The sequence below is a fragment of the Poecile atricapillus genome, chromosome Z (assembly GCF_030490865.1).
Source record: "Poecile atricapillus isolate bPoeAtr1 chromosome Z, bPoeAtr1.hap1, whole genome shotgun sequence".
NCBI lineage: Eukaryota > Metazoa > Chordata > Aves > Passeriformes > Paridae > Poecile > Poecile atricapillus.
Window position 1 is genome coordinate 111471259 of NC_081289.1, and position 21022 is coordinate 111492280.

The 21022-nt window shown below is 42.1% G+C and overlaps 1 protein-coding gene across 1 annotated transcript in view; it reads left to right on the forward strand.

The window, feature by feature from the left end:
- Positions 1 to 250: 250 nt before the first annotated feature.
- Positions 251 to 21022, forward strand: part of TJP2 (tight junction protein 2) — a 63727-nt gene continuing 42955 nt past the window's right edge. The window contains exons 1-2 of the mRNA XM_058826071.1: positions 251 to 937; positions 12798 to 12914. The gene's annotated coding sequence lies outside the window, so the exon portion shown is untranslated. The remainder of the gene's footprint in view (positions 938 to 12797; positions 12915 to 21022) is intronic.

Sequence of the window (21022 nt, forward strand, 5' to 3'; positions counted from 1 at the left end):
CCGGCCTGGAAATGGAGCTACCCTGCCTTCTACTAATCTTATATATTTCAGCTGAGAGTGATGGTGTGAACAGAGCCCTCCCGAGCTGTCAGTAAAGCGGCCGCAGCTATTCTGTGATAAAGAGCAGGGAGAAACAGATTGAAAGGCGTACGTGGAACACTGGCTGTCTCAGAGGTCTTCCCGTTAGGAAGGTTCAGAAGGGCAACGATCCCAAGTTCCAAACAAAACACTGATGTAAACGGAAAACACACCCAAGCGCTGGGCTGGTGACGGTGCGCCGTGCCAGCGGCGACAGGGCTCCGCTCTGCTGCCTGGGCCCGGCGCGGGCTGCCTCGGGCAGAGCCGGGGGCCAGACCCAGGGCCAGAGCCGGGGTCCCCTGCCGGGAGACGGGACGGGCAGAGAAAAGCTAGGGGGCGGGGCGGCCTCGCCGCGGTGACTCAGCGGCGTGGAGCACCGGGCTGCGACCGGTATTTCCTGTTCCCCTGCCGCCGCCGCGGGTGTTGGTGTGTGCGGGCGTGGCCCGGGGGAGCAGGCGAAGGCACCCCTGGACTAGAGGGGCAGCAGCCGCAGGTGGGGGCACGCCGCCCGCCCCGTCCGGTCGCCGCCAGCGCCCCACCCCTGTCGTTCCCTGCCCTCCCCATCCTTCCCCTCTCCTCCCCACCTGGGGGCGAGGCCGGCACCTGCGGCGGGAGCCCGCCCCGGCGTGGCCGCACCGCCCCCGCCCGCGCCCCGCAGGAAATCGCCCGACTCGGCGGGAGCGGCCACTGCGGACCCGGACCCGGACCCAGCCCCAGCCTCGGCCCCAGTGCCACTCGGACTCGACGCCCCCGTCACTGCCCGCTCCGGGGCGGCGGGGCAGGATAAGGCGCAGTCCCAGCGCCGGGGCGCCTCTGGGACCTCTGCTCCCGCTGCCGGACGCCCTTCGCGAGCAGGCGAGTATCCCCGCAAGATATCCCCGCCCCGAAACCGAGCCCCCCGCCGCCTCCCTCCCCCCGGACAGGTGCGGTGCCCCTCGGCACCCCCTGTCCCCCGCGGCCGGTGCCTCCTCTCCCCGCCCCGGGGGCCGCGCTGCGGCCACGAGCTGCCCGGCTTCTCCTCCTCGTTCCTTTGTGTGCTTCGCGTTTTATCGCTCTCTCGCCTGCGCTCCCCGGGCGCGCTTTGCCGCCTTTGTCCGCGGGAGCCGGACCCGCCGCGCCCCCGCGGGGCCCCCCAGGCCGGTCCCGCGCCCGCCGCGCACCTGGGCGGCGCGAACAGCCGGCCTCGGCTGGGGATCGGCTTTTCTCTAACGGGATTAAGCGGCTCTCGGTGACTTTTTCCGTGATAAGTACTTTCCGGGAGAGTGCGATACTACGTGGAAAGTGGGAGAGATGCCACCGGCGAGCCGGAGTGTTTGTTTACCCGGGTTATTCCCGCGGGGGGGGGGGGCGGCGGGTCCCTGGGCCAGCGCACGCCCCCGCCGTCGGGGGCTTGGGATGCCTTTGTTGTACAGAGGATTCCTGAAATCTTTGTGTTGGCACATCCCGAGTGGATTCCAGCCATGCCTTGGGCTTTGGCTAACTGGGTCAGGGGAAGTTTCAAGTTAACAGGGAACTGTAAAACAAAGAACAGGCAGTTCCAGAAGACAAATGTTGTAATTGCCCTGTTAAAGTGCCTTGGCATCGGCCGTGTTTGCGGTGCTGGAGCCCAGTAATGTACCTGGAGCCCAGGTACATTAGATTTTCAGACTGGAGTGCCAGGGTTGATCTACCAGTGGCATGCACTTGCTTCAGTAGACAACTCTGCCCTTACTTACCCCGTACTTGAACCTGTTTGCTCATTTTTTTCCAGCGTGAGAAAGTACATGCTGTTTGAACATACTTGTGTAAGAGTCATATAACAAATCAGAAAAATTTCATGCTTCCAGTGCTGCTTTCTAGTAGTTATTCACTTGAAACAGAGAGAATCTCTGAATGATCTGCTCCCTAGCTTCAGCTTATTGTGTCGGTTCCCACAGCTAAGATGATATTCAAGCCATTCTTGGCCCCACAGCTGTGCTCCAGCAGAGGCTGCAAAGGTCTGTTTTATTTTAACCTTTGGATGTGATTATCAAGGTCGCATCATTTCCAACAAAATAGCTTACCTTTTCTTTTGTTCTGCAAAGTTTTATTTTAAAGGTTGAGAACTGTGATTCACCTGTAGTTGGGGAAAATAAAAGAGAAATTAGTATGTGCAAAACTGCTCCCTTCATTTGTAAAGTGTTTGTTGTCTAAGGCTTTAATTGTTCTCAGCTCTTTCAAACAGTGATATTTGTCAGGATCCATGAAGTCCTGACATGGCAAGAATCAAGCACTGGAAGGCATAGGAGGTTTGCTTGTGTGAATTAACACTAATTGAGAGATCATCAGGCTGCTTTAAGAGACTTTGAAATGTTTTGCATTTACTAAGCATGTGTGTGCCACTTAGACATGGCCAGTAAGATTTATACTCAGTATAACATTATTACAAGGATTATGAGGGCTGTCATCAGGCTTCTGAGGAAGTTTTCTGTATGTATTTGACTTTAGGTGAATTTACTGTTATAATTGCTTCTGGACTGTTACATGCAAACATCTTAGGCCCTAAACATTGGTTTTAAGTAGTGGCAGTGACTTCTCTTCCCTTTATAAATGATGTCACTGTGGACTGCAGAACCTGTATCTAATTGTGTTTTGCTATTGCCCTGTACCACTATCAGTAACTGCTGCAGTGCTTAGTGCCACTGCACTGGATTTTTGCGAGGCTAAAGGCAAGTGTTGGGAATTACGCAGCAGAGTTGGGGTGACCCCAACACTTTGCGGGAACTATAATCTAAATAGAGGTCTTTAGAATGAAGCATCAAGGTAATTAAGTGTATGATATTTTTTTTGATTGCTAATCCCCCCTTTTTCTGGTTCTGTGTCTTCTAAGGACAACCAGGAAATCTTTCTTAGTGATTTAAACTATGTTTAGGTAGTGGCATGGTTCACAAAATGGGATGCGCCATACCTTTATAAAACCTATGTGCTTAAAAGCATTAGAAAGCTCCTGGACCACAGCAGTCCTCAGCTGGTGAATGGCCTAATATTCCAGGACTACTTCAAAGGCTGCATTTAACTTAGAGCAAATCTGAATGATAGCGTTTGTGTGAGCGTTTTAATAGTTACCAATCTTGTCTTTCTCCAGAATTTTCTTGTAGGGTAAAGGAAAACTCGTGTTACAAGATTGTTCACTTTTAATTGCTGAAATAACAGTATTTATGTACTCAGGGATGGTGTAACTTTTGTCATACCATGACTGCGTCAGTTTCATCCTATTGCAGTAGTCTTGGAATCACAATCATTCTAATGACAGGGGGAACAGAGCACTTATATGTTAGAACAGCTACACATCTGTGAGGTTAGAGATTTTCAAGTCTGGTTTATTTTCAAATAGGTGTGAAAATTCTAATTGCTGGAGAAAAATTAATTTTTTTAATTTGGCAATTGATCTTTGGCATCAACTGTAGAAAGGCTGTGGCTCTAAATCCCAAAATTCAGTGGGTTTCTGTGACCTTTGGAAGATTTCTCAGAAATAGGATAATCTATTTGTAAAACAAATATTTATGGCAGTAAGTATATAAGGCATATTTTTTTCTTTTAATATATGATACTTGCCGTAGTGAAGAATGTTTGCAAATGGTGTGTTACCTACAGAGATTGGAGCCGTGACATGGGGATGACGGGTTTTGCATGACCGTGCTGGCACACACGCACCAGTGCTCATCATCTTTCAGAGTCAAAGGTTCAGTCTCAGTCCCATGACCATGCTTTAAATGCATTGAGAACTTACATCGTCAAAACAGAGCTGTTCAACCCTGGGACATTTATCGATTATCTGAACCTATCCTCTTCCTCAGAAAGAGCAGAACAATGTTGGATACCTATGTCTGCTCCCTTGAAATTTCTGCTTCCTGCTTGTTCCCAGAGTCTTTGAAGCCTTCTGTTGCTCTTTAATTGTCTTTTGCCAATTCTTGGGTTATCCCGGTCCCACTTCAAAAAGTAATTTTTTTCTTTCCCAGTGGGTAAATTATGATTTACAACCTGGTGCAATTATGTGGGTATTTTTGTTTGGGGTTTGGGAAGGTTTTTTGTTTGTTTATTATTTGTGGGTTTTTTGTTTAGTTTGGTTTGTTTGAGGTTTCTTTTGTTGTTATTTTTTGGGGGTTGGTGTCTTTTCTGTTGTTTTGCTTTGTTTTGTGTGTTTTTTGGGTTTGGTTGTGGGGGGCGGTTCTGTAGTGTTGCTTTTTTTTGTTTGTTTGTTTGTTTTTATCAGACAAAGCCAGCATTCAACTCTAGAGAGCCGAGGTTATTTTTTACTTAAATGTTAGACAATTTAAACAGGTACTAACTGCAGCATTGTAATTAAACAGCTTGATGCAACAGTAAAGTATACTCAGGTAATTTAATACCTTAAACTATTAATGTTTGGGTTGGGTTTTAGTTGGCTTATTATTGAGATTTTTTGTTTTGGTTTGGTTTTCTTTTTAAGCTGATTGCTTTTTGAAAGTGTATGTTGTTAGGGGATATCGTAGTTTTCTGTTTCAAATCAGAATGCAGACTGTGTCAACTCCTTTCTGTTCAGTGTTAAGATGGCCCTTGCATTTGTGAATGTATTTAGGGTGTTTATGATCCAAGTTCAGTAATAACAGAGTGAGCTGTGGGAGCTCTGGTTTGATATCTGGTACAGCATCTGCCCTGGTGTGTATTCATCAGCTGCAGGCTTTGTTTTTAGGAAACATGAGCTACCCAAGTCTTCCTGAATTTAGGTCAGCATTGTCATTGTGCATCTGAGTCCCAGAACCTCAAATAACCATGGTTGCTAATCTAGGAAGAAAACGAAACTCATTAGTGCTCCCTTTTCACATGAATAATGTGAAAACGACAGACAAAAATACTGCCTGATACAATAGTACGGTCAATAAGAAGTGTGGAAGGCAAAATATAAAGCCCTATTGTTCTGGGTTTTTTCCAATGCCTGCTCCCTTTTCATGCTTGTGTCTCTGCTTTTGTTTTTTACAAGCAATTCAGAACTGCTTTTGAGAAATTTCTTTTAACTTCTTAAAGGTGTGCAATTATCTGGGGTGTGGTTTATATACACGTGAAGTGTCAGGTTTAGGATATCTCCTTAGATTTGGGTATGTTTTCATTGAGCTAGGCATGAGTTCAGATATATTGGGACACTGTGGCTTTTTTCTAAACTGGCTCAATGATACCTCTCCCAAAAGCATTGTGTTGTTATAACTCTATTGCACCAAACTCATTTTTTGACATCAGTATTGTATTGATACACTGAGTGCGACCTTAACAATACAGCCTCATCATAACCAAGATTTCACATGTTGGTTCAAGCTATGTGTTACTTGCCTTGCCTCATTAATTTTTGATTGGGTTTTTTTAAGGCCTTTGAGAAAGCCCATAAATCTCTCCTGGATGTCACTCTTAGCAGAAAGGCTGTCTGTAGTCCGGCTTGCACTCTCTATTCTAACATCTGCTTCATCATCTATCTCTGCTTAATAGCCAGCAGATTTGACTACTGGTGTCTCTAGCCTCCTTAGCACAACTTTGTATAATCTGATTCTGAGAATCTCCAGGAACATATGGACTGTTCAGGGAAGGGACAATCTCTAAGGAGGGGCCAAAAGCAACTGCAATCCGGGAAGCTGTGAGAGAGAAGTTTCCAGATCCTCCTCCTCTCTTTTCATTCCCACCTCCCACGCTCCCAGTCTGATCCTTGATGCTTCTCTACCTTAAGATTTTTTTAACAGATCAAGCTTTATATATGTGCTGGTTGTGGTGCAAACAAAGCAAACACAGGTGTATTTTGGAAGTTAACATTCGACTGTCAAAGTTATTCTTACCAGTTGAGTAAAAGAATGTAGGAAGAGATACTTGTTTCTTTGCTCTCTTAATAAGAGAATTCTTTGATCTGTAGCTGTTACACAGATTTTGTTGAAATATGAGAAAGAATAGGATTTTGGTTTTTTTCACAAGATGGAAAGTAATTTGTGGCTGCATTGGGCAATGACTCTCTTTTTTAGTTAGATCTGAAGTGACTGAAGATGTGATTCTGCCTCTGCCACCAGTTTACAAGAAGTATGCTCTACATCTAGTTAAGAGCGTATGACTGTTTACATCTGTCAAGGATTAGAGCGAAAGAAAGCTTTTTGCTTTGATCTTGTAAATGTTTCTTTAACGGAGAAAAAAAAAAAAGCTCTGTCATTCTTTCCCCATTCTCAGAAATACATTGTATTTTCCAAGGCATCACTTGTGTGTTCTCAGTTAGGAAAATTGTTCTGTTTTCTTGCCAATAAAACTTGGTTTCTGTTCTTCCTGAAAAAAAAACGAAGACATAAAAAGTGGAGTGGATGATAATTCTCCGGCAGGAAACAATGGAGGAAGGTATGTTTCAGACTTTTTGTTTGCCCTACAAAAGTCATCCTTCACTAACAATGCATGTACTACCAGCTTTGAATTTCTGTTTCTAAATAAAGTTGAAGGAAGTTGATAAAGTGTGAGTCAGTCTTTCTCCCTCTAGATACCTGGAGGTTTCACGCACAATTTAACTGAAAGCAGTACTTGGGAGTAACTTGTGCTTATTGTGTGGGTTTGGCTTCCCTGTGTACAACACTAGTTATGGGGCTCTTTTTTCTAGTCAGAATTACAATGCTTTCCTCAAAGAGACAAAGGATGGACGAGAGCTGCACTTAATGCTTTTTACACTTTGCATAGGACTGGCTTTGAAAACTACTGTGGGAAAGTTTTTTTTAAGAAAAATTCCTTAGATCTAAAAAGGGAAAGTTTAGAGTTAAAGAAGTGTTAAGGGAGAAGGTAGACAGAAAGAAATACCAGAATTTCATAGGAGAAAGTATGGTAATATTGAAGTTGTAAATGAAACCAACTTCGAGGGAAGACTGGATTTTATAGAAATATTTCTGCTTTTGAGTAAGATAGAACTGTCATGGACTTCTACAGTCAGAAGATCCTTAAGTACTGGAATTGTCAAAAACTGCTCACTTCTCTTGTCTTTTCTTTCTCATTGCAGCCTTTGTGATAGAGATGCCAAAGCTATCAGAAGTCAGGATGCATGCAGGCTTAATGACGTTAGCTCTGCTTGCATGCTTCTAGTACTATGCTTTCCTAAGCTTCTTAATGCTTTGTATACAGATGTTTAAGTTGTTGTTAAGTGATGTTTTTTTGTTGTTTTTGGACACAGAGAAGTAATTTTTTGCTTGATTTAATTTCTGTGGGTTTAATATATTAATTATTTTTCTTAACACATCACTGTATTTCAAACTACATACTCCTTATCAGCATGCAACTATGTAGGGGATTTTTCTTTTCCTCAAGCATCTAAAAGACCCTTGCTTTTATTTTGTTCTTCTAAGATCAGTCACATAGATTGCTATTTAGTAATTAGTTGAGATAGTTCAGTGTGTGCATGTGCTAACATAACGTACAAATGTGATTGAATATTAAACATATACTAAAATAAATATTCATATTAATTCAAACATTCATATACCAAAATAAAGAAATATTTTACAGAACAAGAAATCATCTTGGTTTCTAAATAAGGAACATGCAATATGATATCACCCAAACAGAAATACACACATGCCTAATAATATTAGGGAATAAGTAATTTGCACAGTTTACAGAGGGAGTTGTGGTTCCAGGCTTCAGTCTTCCTGTCATATCTCTTCTTTCTATGTTTTTATCTCTATTACTGCATAAGTACACAATATTTAAATATGTAACTATGTCTATCTATCTATCTATCTATCTATCTATCTGCATTCATTTCTTACTATCTAAGAAGAATTACATCAACATTTCCTTGATTTGTTTTGCAATCAACAACATCTCTTTGAGTATAGCAATTTGACGGTACTGCAGTGTTTCCGAAATGTCACTGTTATTTCTTTCAACATGTGCATCTGTCTCCACCTTTGTAGTTCATACCTGAGGTCTTTGGCACGCACAGTTAACTTACCTCATGGCTAAAACAATTCTGACGTGGGATGTGGCTTCTGGCATCATGTGAGGAACATTTGAATTACTAGTAGGTATAATGGGAGTCTCTAGCTTTCTTAATTCTGTACAAGCCACGTAAGGAAGTATTTCTCCATGCCTTTTCTGAGTAGATCAGCCAAATCCCTCGTGACACTTCTAACATAGAGAGCTTTCTGGTGCCTTCTGGTGAGAAAAGTTAAGGCAAAAGCTATTTTTATCTGTCACTGTCTAAAACGCTCTCAAGTTTTCTGTGCAGGTCTCTTTTGTTCCCTGGATGGATTTGACAGAGAAGTCACCTAGTGCTCCATTAGCAGTTGAAAGATTATAGACAGCAGAGATTTAGCAAAGGATTAGTCAATTGGAGAGTGTGCATTATCCGACCAGGCTTAGAACCGTGATTGTCTCTTCAATCATTTTCATTAGTGTCTTATTCAAAGATCGAATTACGTAACAATGACGTTTCTGGGGAATCTGGTAGGAGTTTTTCTTTGGTTTCTCTCTCTTCTGCTAACTACCATTGCCTGTGAGAGGAGAAAAAAAGCATTATTTTTATGCTTCAAACTTGCAGTATGTTTCAAAAAGCAGCTTTTCAAATCAGTGAAGAGGCATGACTTCAGTTACAGCATCTGCATTTGGATGATAACTTAACGTGGTGGAACTCTTAAGAAAGGCAGGATGCGGTACAAGAAATACATAACTATTTTAGAAGCAGCAATAGGTATTACTCCCCTTAACAAGAGGGAACTGCTTCCTGAGGGTAGACATGCAAATCTGTGGCAACATCCAGGGTAAGTGTTAAAAATCAATCAGTGAGTAACTGTGGGAAAAATTGTGCTCACCTTGAATCATGCATTTTTAAAACATGTCATCAGAAAGAGGAGAGTTATTCATAAAAAGGGTAATCTTTTTTTGTACCTTCCAAGACCTGTACCTTCAGTAGTTGTGGTTGAACTTAGTGGTTTAATTAGATTTCTGTGTACTACCTGTCCTTGGCTAGAGGAATAATTAGGAGAAGGTGTTATTTCTAAATGAGGAGCTTGCTGAGGAACAGAAAATAATCAGGTGTATACTCATCAGAACAGAAATGAAATGGCTATTTTGTATTTTTTGCTTGCTTTTAACCTGATGCATGTGTGTGTTTCCCCTCTCCTCATTTAAAAATATGCATATTTTCATTTTTATCTGTCAGAGAAGCAGTTTCTAAAATGAGAAAAGGAAAACCACTTTTGTCTGTGCAGGCAACTTTACTTCTCTGCTTAGAAGCAGGAGTTCATCATACTTAGGAATACCGTTTCCTTTCAAGAAGGTTTTCCTGATTTTTGTTAGAAACAATCCAGACTGCTGTCTTCCACCACACAACTTGAGTATCAGGCTTCAGAAAAATCCTTCTGTATGTAACTGTTTCCACCAAAAACGTATGTTGTGTGGAAAACATTGCTGTCTCCCATCTGCCTGTGTATGAGTAGCATGGATGGATGGGTGTCTTCACAGTCCTTCTGGTCTCCCATATTTTTGTAATAAAAGAGAATGTAGTCACCTTGTTTCAGACATTGCAGAGTAGTGCAAAATATGAGAGGCTTTTGTCCAGGACCAATTATTATGTTTCTATTGGTTTGGAATCGCTCTGTGTAAGCAAAACTTAAAAGAAAAACTTGGGTTATAATTGTGTCTGTTTGTGACTGAATTCAGATTTATCCTGTATTTTTTCTACAAATGCACTTTCTTTAATGGTGGTAACAACAATAGAAGCAAATAAATCACTAAGGACCATATGATTTATTTTTTTTCCCAGATCTATCACCAGAACCACAAAAACTAGTCTAGAAAATACACTGATGGAAATGGTTTTTGCGCCCTTTTATTAACTCAAGAGTTCTTCAAGTTGGTCCTAAATTTCCAGTGCCATGTTAATGAGTGCTTGTAGGGCTTTTTGTTAAAAAGCTGCCCATTAAAAGGGATTCTCAGTGCAGTCTGTTTGGACTCAGCACAGCAGGAGTGTGCTGGACTGTGACTTCCTTTGATCGTTCCATATAAATTATGTACATGCAAGTATTTTTGATTTTTTTCAGCTGCTCTTTATATATTGATAAAATGGTACCTGATTTTTCCTGCCGTTTTGAGAAGTTATGTTGGAAAGTAATGATATATTCTTGTAGAATTCTTTGTTTTCAAGTAGGTTAGTCTGGCCAGAGTCATAGCTTGAATCAAGCCCTCTAAAAATGAAACTTATTAACTGTAACATCAATGTCTTTTGTAACTGTGACTGTTTGTCTTTCATCTATTACTGAGTATTAGTCAGTATCAAAGTACAAAATACACTGTTAAAATTTGTTTTTATTTCCAGCATTCTTATTCGGACATCTTGCTTTCAGGGAGAGGTTTAGTTAATGTGATTGTTGTACACACTTGGAATTTCAAACTGGTTAAGATGTACTTGGATTATGTTTGGATTTGCCATTCCAACAGTTTTGGAAAAGCAGAAAAGCTGTTGTCATTGGACTGTAATAGTGATCCCTTTTATGTTTTTATTAAAACTTTCAGGGAACGAAAGGTTGGTAACCACCAATCATGTCAAAGTGAACTGAGTTGACAATAAAAGTATTGTTCTTTTTGTAGCTGCATGCTGCTTATTCTATATGACTGGAATAAACACATAAATAATGTACTTTGCTAAGATCAGCTTATCACTCAACTTCTAGAGGTAACCAGAGGTACATTCTAGAGGTACATTCTTTGTGAAAATAAAATGTTATAAAAGGGTGAGTGGGTGTGTGTGTGTGTATAGGAAAAATGTGTAATATAATGAGACACTATCCAAAACCTAATACTGAATAAAGGGTATAGAGATCCCCATTTGTCAGCTCCTCTAATGCACAAATTCAGGTGCATAATTAAGCACTTTCTTTTTCTTAAGCATCTCTTAAAATACAAAATAGCACTTGAGTGTGATGCTATTTTATGTTATTTTATATATATATATATATTTATATATATATATATATAAAATCTTATTTTATTTCTAGAGCCGTTGCTTGAAAGCTGTAAGAATTCTGCTTAAAAACCCAGACTACTGTGCAAAAGAAAGCAGGAAGGGCAGATTCATTATTTTGCTAAGGTATTCATTTGTATTTTCATATCAAAGACATTACAAAGTAAAGTTTTTCTACTTCCATCTTTGCTTGGAATAGTGATGCAATTTCTGTGACAGATAGATTGATTTTTATAAAGTTTGACAAAGGAAAGTGATGGCAGCAGTGGTAATTAGGTTTAGCTTGCTTGTGTGACCTTTCTGCAGCCTCCAGGATAGTATTTTGTGCACAGCCTAGAACAATAAGACTGAAATTTGTTTTGAATGCAAAGTATAGCTTGTGCTGCTCTTTGGTGGTCATATAAACTCATATTAAGCATCTTTTTGTTCTGCAAATTCTGAAATCATGCCTTCATTTAAAACTGTACTCTACTTTTAGAAAGATGCTTTTATGCTGGAAGAGCATGGAGAGAAAGGAGAAAATAACCTAGTTTCAAGGTGTGATGTATCGCAGGTGCTTGCATTGTTGCATGTTTTTGAAAATTAATCTGAAACAAAATGTATTTTTTAATGTATTTTATAAATTTAAATTTTGCTTTTTAAAACCTATGACCAGATTATATTTGTGCTCAGGAAAAAGTGGGTGTCAAACACAAGACACATCAAAACTTGGGTCAGAATTGCAGACAATTGGGGAAGTTCTGCAGAATTCTTTCAGTGTCTCTTTCTTAATCTTGCAAGCCATCTAAAAATGGTTAATGTAATATTAACCATAATGAAAAAACATCTCTCCATTGGTTGGGGGGAGGAGAGGCTGGAGCAGAAACAGGCAAACAAACTCAAACCTGCTAAAAGAATAGCTAATATACTTTTCTAGGTAAGTCTGGCTATATCCTTCTTTGAAGATGGAACACTTTGGAAAGACGCTTTTGAGAGAAGAATTAAAATTACCCAGTTCTATGTTGGTTTTCTTTCAAAAACCAAACAAAAGCCACCACCAAACCCTAACCACCAGCTTGTGTTTCTATTTCTGTCAAAAGTTCCTTCTTTATCTTAGTGAAACCGTTCAATTTCTCCCTACCGGGGGTAATCAAGTACTAGAGAAGGGGTCAAGGAGAGGGGGAGCCTGCTGAGAGGGATACTGAAGCTAACATGCTACTTGTGCCCAAGAGGGGTAGCTAAGGCCTTTTGAGCAGGGAAAGGAAGATAGAAGATTTTACTGGGAATTGTTTTCTTTCTATTATTTGACAACTGTAGTTCTTAAGTTACCATCTAATGTCATTGGAGTGCCTGTATCTGATTGTTCTCCTGAGGTTATGCTCAAGATACAATGCTGCTACCAGCTTTCCTGTGTACAGTCTTGTGCAAGCTAAACAATCAGACCAAAACTAAATTGAAACAAAAAACCCAGATGGTTTGTGGAGAGAACCAGTGCAACAAAGTAGCTATAAGTATGCTTCCTGTCAATACTCTATTTCATTGGCAAAAATGCATTGATTGCTTTGCATGCAGGCTTGTATGTAAATGTTGCTGAATATCTCTTTCCTTTTTTCAAGCACTATTTCGACTTGATTGCCAGGGAAGCTAAATAAAGCATGTCAAACTAAGCAGGGAAATATATTTTATATCCTCTTCATCCCTAGGACTTCAGTGTTTCAGGCTTCGCAAGCACTCTTTTGTGGTTGTACATTACTTAAATGAAACTTTGTTTTTCAGGGAGCAAACTACTGCACTGCCATCTCCTTGTGAGTGGGACTGGGAGCACAGCTGTACATCAAGCCCAAAGCATCACACAGCAAGTAGACAACGGCACTCAAAAATCATCATTCCTCCCAAGGTACTGGTCAAGTTGCATTGGTTAGACCTAGCCATTAGTTTAAAGTGATGTAATGTTGTCATGTGCTAGCTAAGATGTATATTCTTTTAGCAATGTTTTCATAAGGTTTCAAGAAATTGTACTTAGTAGAGTAATATCAAATTAAAACTAGTTATTTTGAATTCTCAAAGAAACTTATAATGATTACATGCACATTTGCTGAGAACCTGATGATGTACAACAGGCCTCCAAAAGAGGAGAGGTTTCTGCAGTGAAGTCAATATTCTGCTAAAGTTATGCAAATAATAATGCACAGGCCTGTACTAGTTCATCTGTTAGCTAAACTTTGGTAAAGAATGGATGTAATCTATGATGATGTCTTTAGCAAATATAAATATTTAGCATGGACTTGGGGATAAATAAATTACTTTAAGCACAAAGGGTAATATTCATGGGAGTTGCTTAGTGACTCAGTCAGTCCTGGGAAACAGAATAGCCACACACAGGGAGAGTTGTTTTTCTGCATATTTTCTTACGGTACATCATTAAGGTAAATATAATCCTTCTGGCATATTAACCTTGCTTTTGGAACCTTTTCTCAAGTGCTTCCAGAAGGACTATAAAATGCATCCTTAGCTTTGTGTCGATCGAACATGCTTGGCTTGTTTTTGTCAGTCATTAACAGATGATGATTTTAAGAGAGGAAAAGGTTTTTATGCTGATGTTTTGCAAAACTATAATTGACTTTCATTTTTGAGATGCACAGCTATTGCTGCTTTAATCATTTACTTAAAAATGTGCTTATCTGCTGTCCTGACTTTCTAATTTGTGACTTACTTAACTAAAGCTACTTCTCTGTTTTTTTACTTCTCTGAATTTTCTGTGAGCAAGGGAAAATTTGATATGAGAATATCAGTGAAATGTAGCTAGGCAGGAATGCCTCAGCTGAGGTCTTGAGCAGCCTCTGACATTTTCCTCAAAACAAAAGCTTTCTATGGTAGGGTATGCAAACTTAACACCAGGGAATGTGGATAGTTGCAAGCTCAACTCTTAGCAAAAGAAACTCCAAAGCCATTTATCAGCAAGGTCAAGATGGCTCAGAAGGTGCATCCAGCCGCTTCGTCTGTGGGTTTCTAGGAGCTGTGGAATTGTGCAATTTAATGATTGGTATGGCTGTGTCCATCTGCTTTCTCCCTGATTTTTCCTGCCGTTCTCTTTTGGACTCTTGCCGGTTTACTTCAGTCATTTGCAAAACACAGCACCCAAAAGTGGGCATTAGTGCCCCAACTGGGACCTTGCTGTTTCTGAATAGGGCTGCAGAACTGCTTTGTTTCTTAATAAGCTTGTCAGCAGGAGGTTTGCCAGTATAAATAGGATGGGGAGAGGCAGAGCTTTGAAGCATAGATTTCGTGCTCTAAAGAACTAACTTGGCTGAAGAACTGCTGTCTGGAGATTTGTTTTTTAAATTAACCCCTATATTAGGAAAAAGGTAACATATCTTTGTGGATGTTATGTCTTGTATAGTCTGCATATTCTTTTGCTTGTTTTTAATAAGCATAATGATCTCCATGAGAATGGGATCTTTGTTTTCTTTATTGTGTTGTCTTAATTAATTTGAGCCATAACAGCTGATTACCAGAGTAAAGCTTTGATGTTGTAGGGCTTGACTTCTAGTGGGGAAAGGCAGATAAATAGCTAAAGGAGTAGTCAAGAAACAGAGAAGAGAGGAAGGAAATGAGATGTAAGCAAAATGAATGTTCAAACAGAATGTTCCTGCTGTTTAAAATGAAAAAGTTGGGGTTGGGGAAGGGATTTGCTTTCAAGTGTTGACACACACTTTTGTATGGTGTCTGGGGAGAAAACCAGTACACACTTGTGTCATTTGGATTTGTTTAAACTACATTGTTATTTCATACTTTAGAATAACAGTACTAGTTTTTGTATCTTCTTGAAGTAGTAGAGGTTGAAGTGCTTGTGCCAAGGAAAGTTGCTTCAATTTTCATAGTCTGTAGAGGAGGTGATGGGGTGGAGGGTGTGTGTTCCAGCAGAGTCACTGTTATGATCCTGTTTCACTCTAGCAGTAGGTCAAACTATTTCATTTGCTTGCCTTACTAGTGTAATTTTCAAGGAACTAGTGTAATTTTCAAGGAACTGCAGTGTAATTTAAAACATTGCTCAGATGAAAATGTGTTTAGAACAAATAGACTGTATTTATTTTTTCTCACAACTATAATTTACAAACAACTATTACCAGACACCTCTGCATATTCTTATGCCATTTTATTTATCCTATGAATATGCTATATGTCTATGTTTTCTAATTGCCGTATTCTTTGCAAAAAGAAAGTAGCAACAAACAAAACAAACAGTCTTCTGGTTTGAAGCAGAACAAACTTGTAATGTGTGAGATCCAGTAGAACTGATGTCTGTACAAAACACTGAGGAAAATACACATTACATTATAAAAATATAAAAATATAGATACTACTGTATTTCATACTGTATAACATAGTTAATGTCCAGTGCTGTTGTTAGTTGTTCAGCTTGTAACAGTGTGTGTTTAAAACTTTTTTGTGAACTTGAAATTGAATTTATCATTGGCTTAGAACAGTGCTGCCTCTTGCTCTAAATAATTGCCTACATTTTAAAATTCTTATCAGTTTGAGGTGTCTCAGTAAATCTCTGTGTCTAGATTTAATAAAATTTAAAATATTCTGCTCTTGAAAACATCAAAATAGGTGGCCTCGTCAGTGACAGAGTATTTGACACTGTTAAAAATACGTGTGAAATGTGGGATGCTGTGTATGTTGGGCTCTGTGTTTGTTCCTGGGACATCTATGCTTCCTAAAATAACAGCCTTAGTATAGCTGCTTTGAGACTTGGAAAGTGTGTATAGCTGTTCATCCTTACACTAGATCAGAGACAGCCAACAGACCAGACCCAGCAGCTGCGTGCCAAAATCTTTATGTTGCTTAATCACAAGCTGTACTTTGGAAGTGGAGACAAGGGGCAGGATAATAATTGCATCATTCTGCTTTAAGCTGGCACTTCAGTGATGCAGTAACACCAGAATGATATGATAATTCAGGTGGAAAGGGACCAGAGGAAGAAAGAAACCAGGAGGTTTCTTGTGCAACCTTGTGCCCAAGTCACCTGTTTCTTGTGCAACCAAGCCCAATTACCTGGTTGGGTTTGAAAACCTCCTAGGACAGAGACTGCACAACTTGTCTGCAGGGGGTCCAGTTTGTCTGTCCTCATGGGAAATATTTTTCCCTTTATGTGCATCTGAACCTGTCTTGTTTGAATCTTGGCCCATTGTCTCTTATCCACCTCACACTACTGCTAAGAACCTGGCCTAATCTCTTCCTGACAGCACCAATGGGCTGCTGCTGAGTGTCCTGAATCCATCCTTCTTCCAAGTTAAACAACCCCAGCTGCCACAGCCTCCTCTTGCAGGGCCAGTGCTTCAGCTCCCACCATCTTGGTGGGCCTCTGTTGGACTTATTTCTACCCATGTGTGTTGAAAGTGCTGAGATAGTATGCAAGGTGTCTCTTCTTCAGTCCCCCCAAAACCGAGATTAGGATTACTGTGCCATATGTGTGACAACCCCAGTGTACAGCTGCATGTTTGAACCGTGTTTATGAAGTTCCTGAGCAGTTCCTGAGAGTCAGAGGTCAGCTACCTACACATCCTCTAATCCTGAAGGTTGAATCTTTAGGGCCTAGCTTACTATATAAAGAAGTGGACGTAATTGGATTTATGAATCATTTAAGTAGGACTGGGCTGACTGATTTGTGTGATTTTGCAGGCTGATGACAAATGGCAGTCTAAAGAGATTGCCTGGAAGGGAATGGGGAAAGGCTGTTTGACAACATGGTATTTTTAGAAACTTCTACAGTGTCTCTCATGACAAGATCATGAGCACTTGCTTAAAAACAAGAGCAAAACTGACATCTCTGTTCAGATAGTTCCTCAACTGGACTAGCAGCCTACATTCCCAGTATCTCTTTCTGAAATCAGTTCCCGTCTCTTTAAGGAGATTGTCTTTTTGCCATGCTGTCTAGCAGCACTGCCAAGTGTTGAACTTTATCATTTAAAGAAACAGAAAAATAATTGATTGTCATAGGGACAGGTTAAAAGGCTTTGATGGTAGAGAGGAGGTGGAGAGAACCTGAATCACAACATGGTTGCTGCAGGTAAGTTGCAGAATAGCCTTACTTGGTTGGCTGGAGTAACTGTGAGGCAGCTGCTTGTTTTAAATTTGCATCTTCTAGTGTAGTGTTAAATGGGTGTTCCCTCTGTGGATGCTGGAAGTGGCACAACTGCTTCATTCACAGTAGCATTAGATAATTTATGGAATTCATCCTAGGTTTTGCGTGACTCAGGCTACAGCAAGTGATCTCTGTAAATCAGTGCTACACAGACCATAGATTCAATCTGATTGTAGGCAAACAACATCTCCCTTGGTTACTTAAACTGAAAATCTCAATGGGAAATGTGGTCACTGTAAGTTATTTGCATGCTTTTCATAAAGTTAATTCCAATAATCTTTCCATTGAAGTAAATTTTAAAATTCCTGCACACCTACACAGCATTCCATGAAATCCCCTGCAGATGATGCTGCTTTGTAATTATTGCACATGCAGAATAGCTGGTCCTAAATACTGCAGAGAACAGAGCTGCAAATGTGTAGCCCAGTTCATATAATTTTGACATGGTGCTGATACCCAGCCTTTACTCTTCATGATGCAGTATCCCTTGCAGGACTGACTTCAACTGGACCTGCACCTCCCATTTCAAAGGGAGACCAATGATTGAAATGTGCATGCAGCCATGCCTCCAAACACTCAGGGTGCTCAGGGACCTGCACAGACACATCAGACCATTTGGCTGGGGCTTCTGCCCTTCTTGGGCTTGCGTTGCTGTCCCAAGTGAGTTTTGGCTAGTTTACAGGTATTCTGTATCCACACCGGGGTGTCTCATGTTTCAGAGAAGACGAGACAGGAGAGGTTATACCTAATAGAAAACAACATGCTAGAGCTGCAGGTTATGGGTTTGGTTTGGCTTACAAGGGAAGTGAATGGGCATGCTGCACTCCCATGGAATAGCTGTTGGGTGAATTGAATACTTTGAGAACCTGTTCCCCCTTTTCCTACCACAGGAGACAGAAACTTGAGGTGCTGGAGAAGTTTGCACAGCTCTCGTGACTGTTTACACTTGTATCCTTCCATTTGTTGCTTAGCTGTAAACATCTTCCTCTCATAAGGCCTTCCCGCATATCCATCCTGGGAGGACATCTTAGTCAAAGAGCAGGCCTGAAAGTTTGTTCTTGGTGGTTGAATTGCAGGATAAGAAACCTGGAAATTTTTACTACACTGTTTCTTACATCAGTCCATGCCATCACTATGAGTATCTGGGCATTTGGCCAAGCTCTAGAGTGAGCATGAGTGCTAGAGGCCACTTAGTGCTCACGTTTGCAGGCTGGTATGGGATGATTTATATTCCCATTGTGGCAGAGTAGCTGTTTAGTTTGAGGGAAAAAAAAAAAAGCGGGAAAGGATATGTGTACTTGGCTCTTAAAAGTGAGAAATTTTATAGACAAACATGGGAAATATTTTGATAAACCCACATGGATTATTTTCCATCTGTTATTGCAGGAAACTAAATAGAGACAAACTGATAGGCCCTTCCCAGACAGTATTTTGTGGTGAGGGATTGAAAACCTGCCTATCTGGCTTGTGTAACTGTGGTCAGTTCCTGCATCTGTGTTACACTTACCTCAGGCTAGCTTAGTGTGTTAACCCTGCTTGCTGCCCTACAGATCAGGGAAGTATAGCCTCAGTTAGTGATAACACCTTGTGGCTTGGATGAACGTACCAAAAGCAGGCATTAGGTCAAGCCACAGCTTTTGTCTGGAACCACAAATAATCATTCTTGGCCTTGGACAGGATAGGCAGACCCTTAGATTGCTCTGACAGGCACTGCCTGCTCTCCCCAAGAAGCTGTGTTTGGTGGGGAAATCAAGTGGTATCTCTTCATCTTTTACCAGAACCCGTGTGGAAGCAAGCAGCTTCAGGAGGCTGGTGCTCTACTTTATGCTGCCATGAACTTTGTATATGTGTTAAGAGATGGCAGTCAAGAGCTCTGGCAACTTCTCCTTTTCCTGTCCCACCTCGTGTCTGACAGACACTTCTTTTCAAAAAGTATATTGCCATCCTGCTTAAAACAAATGTTCTTGCATCTAAAACTATGTAGTTGTCTGCAGCAAAATCATGTTGATTTCACTGTGTCATGAAGTTTCAACAAGTACTGGACAGTGGGTTTCTCTGCTAATGCTGTGACATAACATTCTATGCTGATGTTGCCAAACAGTGCTCTTTGGAAAGCTGCCTCCAGCTTGCAGAGGTGTGCACCACTTTGGAGAGTGACAGCTGTTTTGTCTTGCCATACTGTATCTCATGGACAAATACTGGGTACCAGAAGCTATCACAGGATCCTGGGGGTGGGGCGGGCAGGGGGGCTGTGCTTCATTATTCTAAGTGGTCCTGACTTCAGGTCATGTACTGGACTGCTGGTGTTGCAAAAAAGTTGTATGGCATCACTCACTTGTAAAACTGAGAGAAGGAGCAACAAGAAAGAAGAGCAAAGTTCATGCTTTGGTATTTTATGGTTTATTGTCTTCAAATTTGAGTGTAGGCTATGCAAAATAAAGTGCTGCTTTCTTTTTTTTTTTTTTTTTTTTTTTTTTAAACACTGGCTTAAGAAAATTTTTCCCTTACAGTTGGCTCTCATTCTTAGTTTCTTCCTTCCAAGATTGATTCAAGTATTGCCTCATCCACCCAAAATAGCATAAAGCCAGGAAGACAGCAGTACTTAGGAAAGAAATCTTTATTTCTGAATACGATGTGGTTGAATTTCTGGCCATCTTCTTTCTCTTCCTTAATGCTTTTAGTGACCACTCATTTCTGCAAGCTCTTGGGAATAGTTAACTCAGTAACATGGGGTTTTTTTAGAATATGTAATTACAGCCTCCAAAGCAAGCAATTTGGCCTCTAAATTGATAGCAGCAGTGTGGACTTTCAAGACTGATGTGGAAGGAAATCTGACCAAGGCTGTGGATGTGAGGAGTCCGTCGGCTATTTGGAGGCTTTCACATCCACATCCTCCTAAAAAACACACTAACAGAAAAGATGGACATGACTGGTGCATGTCTGTCTGACAGAAGAGGGCTGTGGATGCTGTCTGAAGGCCTCACGTCAGAAATGCTGCCCGGGCTTGGGCCAGCGGCCCCAACGCTCCCGTTTATCCTGTGACAGGCGTCAGCTGCTGGCCGCTGCCGAGGGCAGGAACACAAGAAATATTTTTGTAAATGGGGAATAACAATTCTTTTCTTCCCAGGGAGAATGGAAGCGTTTCTTCGCCTCCCCGGGGCGTTTACAGGCACGATTGGCTGGCGGCAGGGGCGGCCGGGCCCCGGCAGGACAAAGTCTCTCTGTGGAGGGCTGCTTAGAGCCGGCTTTGTCCTGCCGGGCTCCGCCGCAGCCGCTCGCCAGCGGCCCGGCCGGTTCCGTGGCGGGGCGGAGGCGGGAGAAGCATTCCGAGGCTGCCGGGACTGCCCGCCAGCCGCGGGGCCGCGGGCGGCGGGCCCGGCGATGTCACTATGGGAGCGACGCAGGGCTCCGCCGGGAGCGGCCCGCGGGAGCCCGCCGCGGGGGCGGAGCAGGTCGGTAGCACCCCCGTGAGCCGGCCCCGGCCCTGCGCCCCGGGGGCACCGCAGAGGCGGCGGGGGCGAGCCTGTGGGGCGGAGTGCGAGTCACACCGGCGCACAGGTGTGTTTGCGAGCCGCGGGGCTCACCCCGAGCAGCGCCGGGACCGCCCGCCCTGCCTCCGCGGGGCAGGAGCCGCTCGGAGCGGGCTGCGGGCGGGCTCAGCGCTTCCCACCTGCGAGGGCTGGCGGAGACAATGCTGGAACCGAGGGCGGTAGGAATGCCGCGTTCTTTCCCGTTAAATGGGAGCGGGGAGGCAGCCTGTCCTCCGAAGCGCTGACCGGTTCCTGCGGCGCCCGAAGGCGACACGTAGTTTTGTATTTGAAATACTGGTTGGGCTCAGGTTGCAGGTCAGTGTTTTA